Consider the following 13,010-nt stretch of genomic DNA (forward strand, 5'->3'; position numbering starts at 1 on the left):
ACCCAAGGTAGGATGCACAATATTCTTAGTCCCTAGCAAAGAGCCAAGCTCAATTAGCACACTCTCAGGGTAGATATTGCCATGAAAATTAGCATAAAGGGTCTTGGACCGAGGGTGGATAGAATGTAGGTGAATCAGGTAAGAAGGGGGATGACTAGAGTCAAGGTTAAAAGTCCCAGAAGGATCGTCCTCCTCAAAGTGGTTAGTGGAATTCTAGCAGGAGTAGTGCACCTTACCCTAGCACTACTCACGATGGCTGTGGGACAAGTTCCATCTCTGTAGGGAATTGTTATTCTTGTGATCATCTCAGGCATAGATCTTTTGAGTGTTCCATTAAACCATCTACAAGACCTGGTAAGAGTGCAACTAAATTTGAACCTACTATGGAAGATGCTAGAAGGAATCATTGAGTCTTTACAATGGTTGATAACCATCAAGTGGAGCATCAAGGTATGGTAGTCGAGGCTACAGGTAGCATGACATTTCATCTTCAATTTTGTTTGATTCTAGTGCTTCAGACTCTTTTTTTTCACCATCTCTTGTTTAGCAATTTGGGCTAGTGGTAGTAAGTCAGGTTGATAGGTGGTAGGTTGAGTTAGCCATGGGTTCCAAAGTGGCTATAGATTCTTTGGTCAATGGTTGTATTTTGAACTTGGGAACCTTCACCACCATAGTGGATCTTCATATCCTACCTCTGGGATCGTATGACATTGTGTTGGGCATGTATTAGTTAGCTACCCATCAGACAAATATAGATTATCGTCGTAAGTTGGAAAAGTGTGTTGATGACAGAGGTGGGTAGGTGGAACTTTTGGGAGTCCAAAGACCACTCGTACTTTGGATGATCTTAGCTAATCAATTGAACTGGAGTGTGCAGAAATGTTGTTAGTTGATTCTTGTTTCTGTCAGTGATCTTGAGAAATTCAAGAGCTATACAATGACACTTGATGATCACCCACTCCTTCATGAGTATGTAGATGTGTTTCTTGATGAGATACTAGGTATGCCACCCCATCATGACATTGATTTTCAAATTGATCTCATACCAGGAGTGGAGCTGATTTCACAAGCTCCTTACTGCATGACTATCAAGGAGTTGAGTGAGCTCAGATTGTAGTTGGTGGAATTGTTGGCCAAGGGCTAGATTCATCCTAGTGTATCCCTATGGGGTGCACTAGTCATCTTCATAAAGAAGAAGGATGGATCCTTACATTTATTCATGGACTACTGATAGTTGAATAAGGTAACGGTGAAGAACTGATATCCTTTGCCAAGGATAGATGACTTATTCAATCAGATGAAGGGAGCATGAGTGTTCTCAAAGATTGATCTAAACTCAAGATACCATCAGCTCCATATCTAGGAGGCCGATATTCATTGAACAATATTTTCTACACAATATGGGCATCATGAGTTCACAGTTGTACTATTTGGGTTAACCAATACATTGTCAGTGTTCATGAGTTTGATGAATGGTGTATTTCGTATGTACCTGGATTAGTGTGTCATTATATTCTTGGATGACATATTGATCTATTCAAATACTATTGAGAGCATGAAGTCCATTTATGTCAAGTATCATAGTGCTTGAGAGACCATCGGTTGTATGGAAACTTGGGTAAATGTGGGTTCTTCCAATCAGAGGTGAAGTATTTGGGACACATCATCACCGATGATGGTATTGTAGTGGATCCAAAGAAAATTCATGCTATCATGGATTGGCTGGTACCCAATAATGTCTCAAAAGTTTGCAGTTTCATGGGATTGGCATGTTATTATTGTCGCTTCATGAATGATTTCTTACAAGTGGCTCATCCCATCACTTCTCTTTAGTGGAAAGGGAAGAAGTATGTTTGGTGAGACCAATGTGAGGCAATGTTTAATGATTTTAAGGAGTGTTTGACCAATGCACCAATCCTTGTAGTGCCTAATCTTGCATGTGATTTTATGGTTTGCACAGATGCTTCATTGGAAGGTGTGGGTGCAATGTTGATGCAAGTTGGTCGTGTGATTGCATATAAGTCTAGAAAACTTAAGGACCATTATCTTAACTACCCCACTCATGATTTGGAACTTGTGGCTATAGTGCATGCTCTTGTTTGTTGGAGGCATTTCCTTTTGGGACATAGGTTTGAGTTGCATAGAAATCATAAGAACTTGTATTATATCTTTACTCAACCAAACTTGAATGCATGACAGGGTCACTGGATGGAGTTCTTGTGCGAGTATGACTTTGATGGTCATTACACCAAAAGGAAGGAGAATATTGTTGCAGATGCCTTGGGTAGGAGGTGGCATGAGGTATTATTTATGTCATTGTGAGTGGATTTGTGAGGCCGTATCTTGGAGGCTTTGCTTAGTGATGCTTGGTACCAGGAGGTGAGGGTGAAGATCAAGTCTGGACGTACCCTTGAGGGGAGGTTTTTAGGATATTTTCTTGAGTATGATGGACTACTGTGACACTTGTGGCATATCTATGTACCCTCATTAGGTGATCTTTATGCCTTGGTTTTGTCAGAAGCACATCGTGCATTGTACTCCACACATCTCGATGTTAAGAAGATGAATGCTAATCTTAAGAAACTACACTTTTGGGTAGGGATGAAGCATGGTGTTGCTAATTTTTTTTCTCGATGTCTCAAGTGTGATAAAGTGAAGATAGAGCATCAACATTCAACAAGTCTTTTGTAGCCACATACCATTCCAGAGTGGAAATGAGATACAATATCTATTGATTTTATTACAGGGTTGCCTATGTCATGATGAAGACATGATTGTATTATGGTGACAAGGGACAAGTTGTCCAAGGTAGCACATTTTTCACCCATGAGAGCATCCTACACAACTTCTTTTGTAGTGCATGTCTTCTTGGAGGATATTGTTTATTTGCATGGAATCCCTCATTGGATTATTTTAGAAAGAGATCTAGTGTTTACTTCTACACTATGGATGTATCTCTAGCATGCTTTGGGTGTGCAACTCAATTTTAGTTCAACTTATCACCTAGAGACCAATGGTCATATTGTGAGAGTGAATCAGGTTTTGGAGGATATGCTTCGCATGTATATGATGGATAAGCAGGTGAAGTGGGATGATTATTTATATCTTGTTGAGTTTTAATACAACAACGGGTATCATAGTTCTCTTGGCATGTCACCTTTTTAGGCTTTGTATGGTAGATTGTGTCATACCCCTTTGAGTTGGGATCCTTTAGAGATTGAGTTCTTTTCGGCCTAGAGATGCTTCAGGATATGGAGTAATAGGTTGTTCATATTAGGGAGCATTTGGTTACTACTCAAAACAGATAGAAGAAGTATGTTGATGCCCATAGGTTGGATCATCACTTTTTTGTTGGTGATAGGTTATTTTTGAGAGTGCAGCTGAGGAAGAGCCCCATATATCATGGGGAAAGGCTCTAAGTTGGAACCAAAATTTGTCAGGCCTTTTGAGATCCTTGAGAGAATTGGTCCTATTTCTTATTGACTAGCATTACCACCTAATATATCACGCATCCATGATGTTTTTCATGTTTATATTTTGATACGATATATCCCCGATGTGACCCATGTTCTTGATTTGGATGCTTTGTAGGTTGCAGATAGGTAGCTTACTTTGAAGCCCATTCATATCCTACAATAGTGGAGGTTGATCTTGCAACGTCAAGACATGGAGTAGGTAAGGGTCCAATGGGAACCGAGCGATGAGACCTCTGCGACTTGGGAAGATGTTACATGTTTGAGGGGATTGTACCCCTATCTTTTTTCAAGTTCTAGGAGTAAGCCTATGCTAGTGGGGGAGGATGTAGTGCCTCTCATGTTTGCAATCTGAACCCTGTTTTATTTTGATTTGAGAGATACTTGATACTCTTATTATTGTTCTTTGAGATGACCCGAGGGTCAGATGTTATACTTTGATTTCAATATCATAGATGCTATATTGCTATGTTATTCAATTTATCATATTTGCATGTTGATGCCATTTTGAGATGATAGTAGGCCTATGATGATATCTAGTTATCTGGTATTTGGACATATCTATAATTTTGGTATGTGTTGGATTTTATGATATGGTGATTTACTTCATTCTTGTCTCATTATGCTTTATGTCAATGTGAGTGATGTAAATGGATTTTATTAGTATAATTGAATAAATGATTAAATTAGTTGTTTAATGCATCTATTACTTTGGTTATGTTATTATATGCAATTTCACTTGATTGTGTGTTTTAGTGTGCATGATTTATATCCCTAGTAGTGGCACATGGAGTTAGTGATTCAACTATTCATATTTTACCAATGTCGTCCTTTTATGGTTGACGTATCCTTAATTAATTGTTTAAATCAAACCTTTTGGTGATTAGTAAATCTGAACTCATTTGCATTATGTGATTAGACCACTGAGCATGTCTATGCATTTAGAGGTTCGCATTATCACAAAAGTTGTTAAGGAAATTTCTGTGGTTTTGGGTTTTCAAGCTTTAAATCTAGGGTCGATTCAGAGTCTAGCTAGTCTAATTGGCTATTTTCCTTAATTGATTATTCACTCAAAAAGTGAATAAGTATTGAAAGAAAAATTTGTAATCTGGAATTTGAGAGCTTTTTTCTAAAATCCTTTTTCGAAGGATTGGTTTCCTATTCATTGTGAGAGCTACAAGCATGGGATATTCACAAGGATGGAATTGTTGGATTTAGCTTGGGGAGACCTTGCTTTGATATTATTTTTAGTTGTATTTACAAGTTATTTATTTTAGATATTTTCCATGTTAGCCCCTTTGGCTGTCAGGTAGGGCTCTCCCATTTTCTTGTTTCAGTTTGTTTACTATATCTATTTTTGGTAGTTGTTTATCTGGAGGCTGAGACCTAGTGTTCCCCTCCATTTCCATTTGCTAATTCTACTCGGTTAGTTAGGTAAGAACACTTTCCCAGTTTTTGGGATGAGGGTTTGGGTTTCACACCATTATGCTGGCCATTTTTGCATATGATGTCCGAACCCAAATTTTATTAGATTTTCGTGGCTTTTGTGCCCAAGAACCAAATGAGTTTTAATTTCAAATTTTTCCAATTTTTGGGGTTTTTACCTCATTTTGTGTCCTACCATATTTTCTCAGGTTTTCTTGGCATGAGTTTGGTTGTGGACTTGGACCATCCATTTGGATGTTAATCTAACCATAGTTGCACTTTTTTGTTGCATTGTACGCATGTCACATTTGTTCTCTCGAGCTATTTCAGTTGAGTGATCTTTTTCTTGTGTTCTCATCTATTCATTGTGTTATGATCTTCATAATGGTGGTGCACGTACATTTTTTGGGTGAATTGTGAGGCCCAATCTTCTGTGGTACTTTTGGGAGTTATGATCATTGGGGTTGGGCTAAAAATATGCATGCCTACAAACATTCATCATTGGATGAGCATGGGTAGGGTAGGGTAGCATATGGAGGGGGCTTGTATCTTGCAACTTGGTGATTATTTCTTGTTGGTTGGCAGAGGAAGTTTTAAGTAAGTGATAACTAAATAAAATACTAGGTGGTAATAAAATTTAAGATAATAAAATATTGGTGAGAGAGCCTTCCATTAGGGAGTTGAGCCATACAATCCAAGCTTGGGCTTTTGGATGCGAAGTGACTCTCCATGATGTCATCCCCTACTTAGTAGCCCATTGAGTGTCTGACTAGGACCTGTAGTTTATGCATTATCTCTGATCTTGGTTTCAGTCATCATACTGTTTGGCATGAGTGTTAGCCATGGACATTTATTTTATGCATGTTTTTGGTTGGATCATTATCTCCATCAACATGACAAGAGTGGACCTATGGGTTTCACATGGTTGGGAGGTGTAGCTACCTTCACCACTGCTGGGGACCAATGTACAAAGACGGTCTATTATCCTAGAGTGACTATGAGTGACTATTGCTGGATGTTTTCACTTGGTACTTCAGTTTTTGAAGTATGCTTTCTTGTGATTTATGCTTTCATTGGAATGCTTGTATCTCATGTTTAGATGATGTTAATATTGATGCATTTCCTTATTATGATGTTTAGAATATGATGTCATGATGTTACCTACTTAGTTGGAGTATCTATTGCTTTTGGTTTAGTATGTTAGATTTCCTGTTCTCATGATGTTATTACACTTTAGTAGTGATGTCCTTATAAGACAACTCCAACTATCTTATTGGCAGTTTTGGATGTTATGTGTGGGGGATGGCTAGGGCCTTGGAGATCTCATGATGCTATTACAGTTGGGAGAAATTGTGTACTCAACTTATTATTTTAGTTCATTGTAATGTCACTTTTGTACACTATGATGTTGCTTTCAATTATTTCCTTTCACTACTTTTTTAGATGTTTAGATTCAATATTCATCTTTTCATCTTTAAGTTATTGTTTGAGTGTCCTTGCCTCAAAATGTGGATCCGGTACTCCCCACTATGGAGGAACTTTATTTCTTAGCTTTTTACCTTTTTGTTTCATGGCATGCTATTTTAAATTCTCGTGTGATATTCTACATTCTCGTGTGAGAATGCAAAAGTTTGCGGGGTGTGCTATGTTTTCTCGCATGGCTTTTGGCACTTTCTCACGTGAAACCAGGGGGCATCCCCACTAGTTTTTGGGGATCAATTTTTGGTGTTTTAAGTACCCTTTGGGTTTACTTAATTTTCCATGCTTTGAAAGATCTTAGATTCTTTGTGTTGTTGTCATCTTGGATTTTCATGCTTTGTTTGTGTGTGTCAGTTTGGGTAGTGGCATTTGGAGATTCATTGGTTGCTAGGATTATAGTTAAGTCTTCCATTGCGATCTTTGTGATCCCTGTGTGATGTTGTTGTGTATACTCATACTTGTACATTTTTTAAAATCTTGGTTTGTATTTCATCCTTGTTCCAAGGATCTCCAGGTGGGGCATTACATCCACTTTGTACCAATTACTTTTTTTTTTTCTCTAGTTTGGGCATGAAAGTACAAGTATCATTTCCCTTAACATTATAGCTGATTTTATTAATTAACAATATTATTATATTCTTCTATTTATTTTATTAAATAAATTTATCACCCCTTTTCTATTTATTTTTAAAAAATAATCCCCTTTATATATATTAAATCTATCTTAACACACAATTCCTCCATCTTCTTTATTTGAATAAATTATATTTATTTAATTCCTCCCACTTGGCTAATATTCTTTTAAACCTACATGGATTAAATTCAATTCAATTCAAATTTTTTCCTATACACTAATTTTTTTCTACACCATAATGTTCTTCTTAATCTTGATTAAAGTACATTTAACTGTGTCTTATAACTAATCATGTGTACAACCACCTTTTCCAAGGTAGCCACCTCTCCATCTTTTTTTTGCCTCTTAATCTTAGCTTCTTCTCTTTTTCCTCTTAATCTTAGCCACTCATTCTTTTTTTCCTCTTAATCTTGGTCTTTTCTATTTTACCTCTTTATCGTATCCCTCCATTATTTCGCTCCTTAATCTAAACCACTAATTTCTTTCAATTTTCTATAGGATGTGTTTCCTTCATTTGTAGACTAATAAGAATTAATCAATAAATAAGTAATTGACATTTACAGACTAGAACACTTTGAGCACTTGATCATTCACTCAAACACTTAGTTACTTAGCATTTCAATTTCATAGCATAGTTGTTGCATTCTCATTCTTAGCATAGATTTCAATTCTTCAATGGTAGTTTGGGTTTGATTTCATAACTTAGTTTGATTTTTTCTTTTTTGTTCTTAGTTAGCTTGCATCTCTTCTTTAATCCAAAATCTAAAAAATCTTTGCATTCATCCTTTCTTGTGCATTATCTCTTTCATAATTCTTGCACTTGCTCACCATTATGAGATTTGGAGTAAGCTCTTCATATTTGTTCTTAAATCCTTCATATTTGAATCTCTTTAATTTTCATATTAGATTTGCATTTAATTGTCTTGGGAGAACATACCCACATAATATTGAAAAGAAAATCAAACAAGGTTATTAGGTGCCCTTGGTTTAGCTCTTTAAGGTTGTAGTGGAAATTACTTGTTTTGTTGTAGAAATTACTAACCCTTGTGCAAGTTGAGTTGAAGGCAAAACCCTAGGCTTTTGAAAGAATTGGTTATAACTTCCAAAAATCTTGGAATTTTCATTTAAATTTGTTTTAAAGGTTTGGGATGGCTTCTATGTGTTTTTTACTTATGTAAACACATGTCTCAAAAAGTTGATATATGAAAACTAGTCTATTTTGGTAAATCAGGTCTCCCAGACACAAATTAAGGGATATTTATGAAATTTTGACATTGAAAGCTCATTATTTTTAGTAGGGGTCTCTTCTTTATATTTATGTTTTGGGGGCCAAAATAATAGCAAACAAGTTAGATCTTGTTGAATAAATCAAAAGAAAAAGACAAAAAAACGTGTATTTTGTGATTAGCTTGCACACACTTGATTGGAAGCCAACTTGAATTTTTAGGCAACTGACAACTTTCTCTTGAAGGTTTTTTTTAATTATTGTATTTAACAAGTGGTTTTGTAGGACATTTAACCAAGAAAAATAAAATAAACCTCCTAATGCAAAATTTTTTTTAGGCTACCTTGGAGGTTTAAGCAAAGATTATGTTTATTATTAGATTTCATTCCATTTTAAGTAGACACGATAAGAGCTCATTAGTATGGGTTTCTTCATTATTCGGGGATTATTCTCTTGTATTTCTAAGGCAAATAGAAATCTAGACTCTTTTGATTAATCATAGAAAGTGAGGCTAGAGAAGGTTTCTCTTTAGTGATCTTAACTAACAATTAGTGTTTGGTGTGTTTGGGAGAAGTATGTGAAGTAGGAGAGTATGCTCTTTTCCTTTTGAGGAAAATCAAAAGTTTAGACATTCACTTTTCATCCATTTTAGTTTATATTCTTTAGAGAACCTATCATTGAGGGAAATATCTCATGAGAATGATCAGACTTGACTATTTCAATCCACAAAAATCACAAGCCTCCTATTGAGATTAAAGTCTCAAAGGTTGTAGTCACTTGTACCTAGTTAGTAGGGCCCTTGAGGTCTCAATATTTCTTGTCACACTACTAATTTGGGTATACTTATTTATGCGTAGTGCCAAAAGCTCTAAATATTGCTAGTGAGAATACCATATCTAAGTACTCCTAGGGTTGTGAGGCTTCAATACTACATCAAGACCAAGGGGTGAGCTAAGGGTGAAACCCTTAATAGGAACCTTAAGTTAGAGGCTACCCCTATTATTTTCAAAAGTATAATTATCTTTGTGTAAGGATTGATCCAAGTGGACTACTCAGATTACCTCAAGGTTACTCATCACATGTATTCCCTTGGACGTTCTAAAGCACAAATGTAGCATTAGGGGGGTCTTGATACTTAAGCATTGCGACTGTTTCTATTGATCCACAATGTGTATAGTCCTTGAAAAAGATAAAATTACTTTGTGTGAGGTGAAGAAATACCAGATCCTTTGGTTAGAATTTTCTTGGTGCTTCTTCAAATTGTGCTAGACTCTTGCAAATCATTTTGAGCATATACATTGGTGTGGGTTAGGGATTACACATAACAAGACCTCCCAAGTATTTTTATCTTGCAAGCCTAATTGTCCCTTGTGAGATTGTTATAAGTAAATTTTTTGTCACATGTTTTTTCATTATAAGGTATACTTAGCTTGGTCAATGCTTGATTGTGAGTGTGCAAAAAAATTATTGTATAGTCAAGTTTTCCATGTCATCCTCACATCACCTCTTCTATTTATAAAAAACTTCACCATCATCATACATCTTATCATAATCACATTTTTAATTATTCTAATCATCCATCAAAGCTTAATCATCTAATCCATTCATAATCTTTTATTTAGTACCTTTTTTCTAAACAATTTTGTTAATCCAATTAAGGTCCTAATCATCCACCTTATCTTAATGATCCTAATCATTCCATCAAGGTCCAAAAATTATTCCTAATTATCTTCCATAATCCACATAAATATCCACTTCCTTAATCAAATGTGTTCATTATTCTAATCTAATCACCTCATTGTCCTAATGAGTCCACTTATCAACCTCATATCATTCAACCCAAATGCCCTCTTCATCTAAAACATAATCACCCATTAATTAATCACCTCTCTTGAAGCATCCCAAATTTATCTTCCAAGTTTTAATCCATTCTCAATCCTAATCTTAATCCTCATCATCATCTAATTTCATTTTTCATTAAATCTTCCACTTTGGACATATGATCATTGTAGTGCCTCTCCCATTTGACTTTTGTAAGTCGTCCTAATGGATGCAACCTTGATGATCTTTTGTTGTGATGGGATCATGATTGTGACCCTGAGTGGTCTACACCGTTGAGGTGTTTGGATTTATGTTTCTGTATCTGTTGCTTTGATTATGCTTTTGACTGATCTTTGAGATTATGATGTGATTTTTAGTTCACTGAGGTTTGTGCCAGTGGTTACCAGGATGGATGTGGTATCATGAGGTTGTTCCGTGATTACCTTGAGATGTGTGCAGGGATTGCACTATGTTCTTTTACCATGCTACATTGGACTAGGCTCCTGTAGCAGTGGTTAGTCATGTTTATGACTGTGTTTGCTTATGTGTTTTAAATGCCTTTTTAATGCAGAGTAATCAATAATTATTAAATGCTTAAGTAATTAGAATGGATTGTTCTTGTTGGATTATTTGGTTATGTGCTGCGGACATTTACCTTATTTTATTTTGATCTGAGAGATATCTGTTCTTATGTGATGTTTTAAATTTGAGATGACCTGAGGGTCAAATGTTACATCTTGATTCTAGTATCATAAGATTTTAGACTACTATGTTGTTCAATTAATCATATTGCATGATGATGCCATTTTGAGATGACAGTGTGTTTTATGATGATATCTGGTTATCTGGTATTTGGACATACCTCTGATTTTTTTATGTGATGGATTTAATGCTATGGTTATTTACTTCATTCCTGTGTTGTTATGCTTTATGCGAACGTGAGTGATGTAAATAGATTATTTTAATATAATTAAATAAATGGTTAAATTAGGTGATTTAATGCATTTATTGCTTTGGCTATGTTATCATATGCAATTGCACTTGATCTTGTTGTTTAGTGTGCAGGATTATATCCCTGGCAGTGGCACATGGAGTTAGTGATTTAGCCATTCATATTTTACCAATGTCGTCCTTATATGGTTGACATATCCTTTATTAAAATGTTTAAATTAAACCTTTTGGTGATTATTAAATCCAAACTCATTTGCATTATGTGATTAGACCAGTAAGCGTGTCTGTGCATTTAGAGATTCGCATTGTTGCGAAAAGTTATTAAGGAGGTTTATGTGTTTTTGGGTTTTCAGGCTTTTTAATTGATTTATTTTAATTTCTGGCAGCTTTGCCATAGATGAATTCCTATTTATAGGAATAGCGTGTTTTCGTTTGGGTCGATTCGGGGTTTAACTAGATTGGCTGGTTATTTGCCCTAATCGATTATTCACTCGAAAAGTGAATAAGTATCCAAAGAGGAATTTAATTTCTCACTTCTCACTTTTGAATTGGAAAGTTGGAGAGTAAAACTCAAAATCCTCTTCATGAGGATTTACTGTTTTGTTCGTTGTGGGAGCTACGGGTGTGGGATCATCGCGAGGTTGGGCTCGTTGGATCCAACTCGGGGAAACCTTGGATTGCTGCGATTTTCAGCTACTTCTGCGAGATATTTATTTTATGGTTCAGATTCCCATTTTGCCCTTTTGGCTGTGAGGTAGGGCTTTCCTATTTTATTGTTTCTGCTCCGTTTCTGCTTCTGTTTTTGGTAGCCGTTTGTTTGGAGACTGAGAACTAGTGTTTCCCTCCGTTTCTGTATGCTAGTTCTACCCGGTTGGGCGGGTATGAACATTTCCCTATTTTTTTGGGATGAGGGTTGGAATTTTACGCTGTTATGGCCATTTTTGCATACGGTGTCTGATTCCATTGATTTTTGGATTTTTCGAGGTTTTTGAACCCAAAGGCCAAATTGGTTTTAATTTTGAAGTTTTTCAAATTTTTGAGGTTTTTACCTCGTTTTGCATGCCGCCCTGTTTTCTCGAGTTTTCTTGGCACAATGTGGGTCATGGACCTTGATGATCCATTTGGATATCAGTCAAACCACTTTTGCACTTTTATGTTGCATTGGGATGCGTGTTGCATCCGTACTCCCGACATTGTGTTCGATTGAGTGATTTTATACTTGTTGTTATTGTTTCTTTTAGACCTTTGCTTTTGTTCATGAATGCTAGGATTCGTGTAGAATCCATACTCTCAGATTGAGGCCGGTTGAGTGAGTTCATGATGTTGGGTCTTGTTGCATCATAGTAGCCTATTGAGTGTCTGACCAAGACCTTTACTCCTTGCATTGTCTTAGGTTCTTGGTTCAGCCATCATACTGTCTGGCGTGAGTGTTAGCCTTGGATGTTGTGCTTTATGTGTGTTTGTGGTTGGATCATTATCTCCATCAGCATGGCGGGTGTGGACCTATGGGTTCCACGTGGTTGGGAGGCGTAGCTACCTTCACCACTACTAGGGACTGGTGTACATAGATGATCTTTTGTCCTAGTGTGACCATTGCTGGATGTCTTCACTTGGTACTTCGAGTTCCGGAGTATGCTTTTTTGTGATTTATACTTTCATTGGGATGCTTGTATATCATGTTTAGATGATGTTATTTTATTTGGCGCATTCCCTTATTATGATGTTTAGCATATGATTAGATGATGTGATTTGCTTTAGTAGTATATTTGTTGCTTACTTTTGTTTAGCATGTGATAGGTAATGTTATCTACTGTAGGATTATCTTATGCGTTATCACTAGCATGTTAGATTTTCTTATGCTGTTATTATGCATGTTTTAGTAGTGACGTCCCTATTACGACAGTACTAACGATTTGGTTAGTGGCTTGGGATGTTACGCACGGGGGATGGCTAGGATCCACGATGGTCTTATGATGCTATTGACGGTTGGGAGGAACCGCGT

This window comes from Cupressus sempervirens, chromosome 3 (assembly GCF_028749045.1).
Source record: "Cupressus sempervirens isolate cs-2001-9-10 chromosome 3, ASM2874904v1, whole genome shotgun sequence".
NCBI lineage: Eukaryota > Viridiplantae > Streptophyta > Pinopsida > Cupressales > Cupressaceae > Cupressus > Cupressus sempervirens.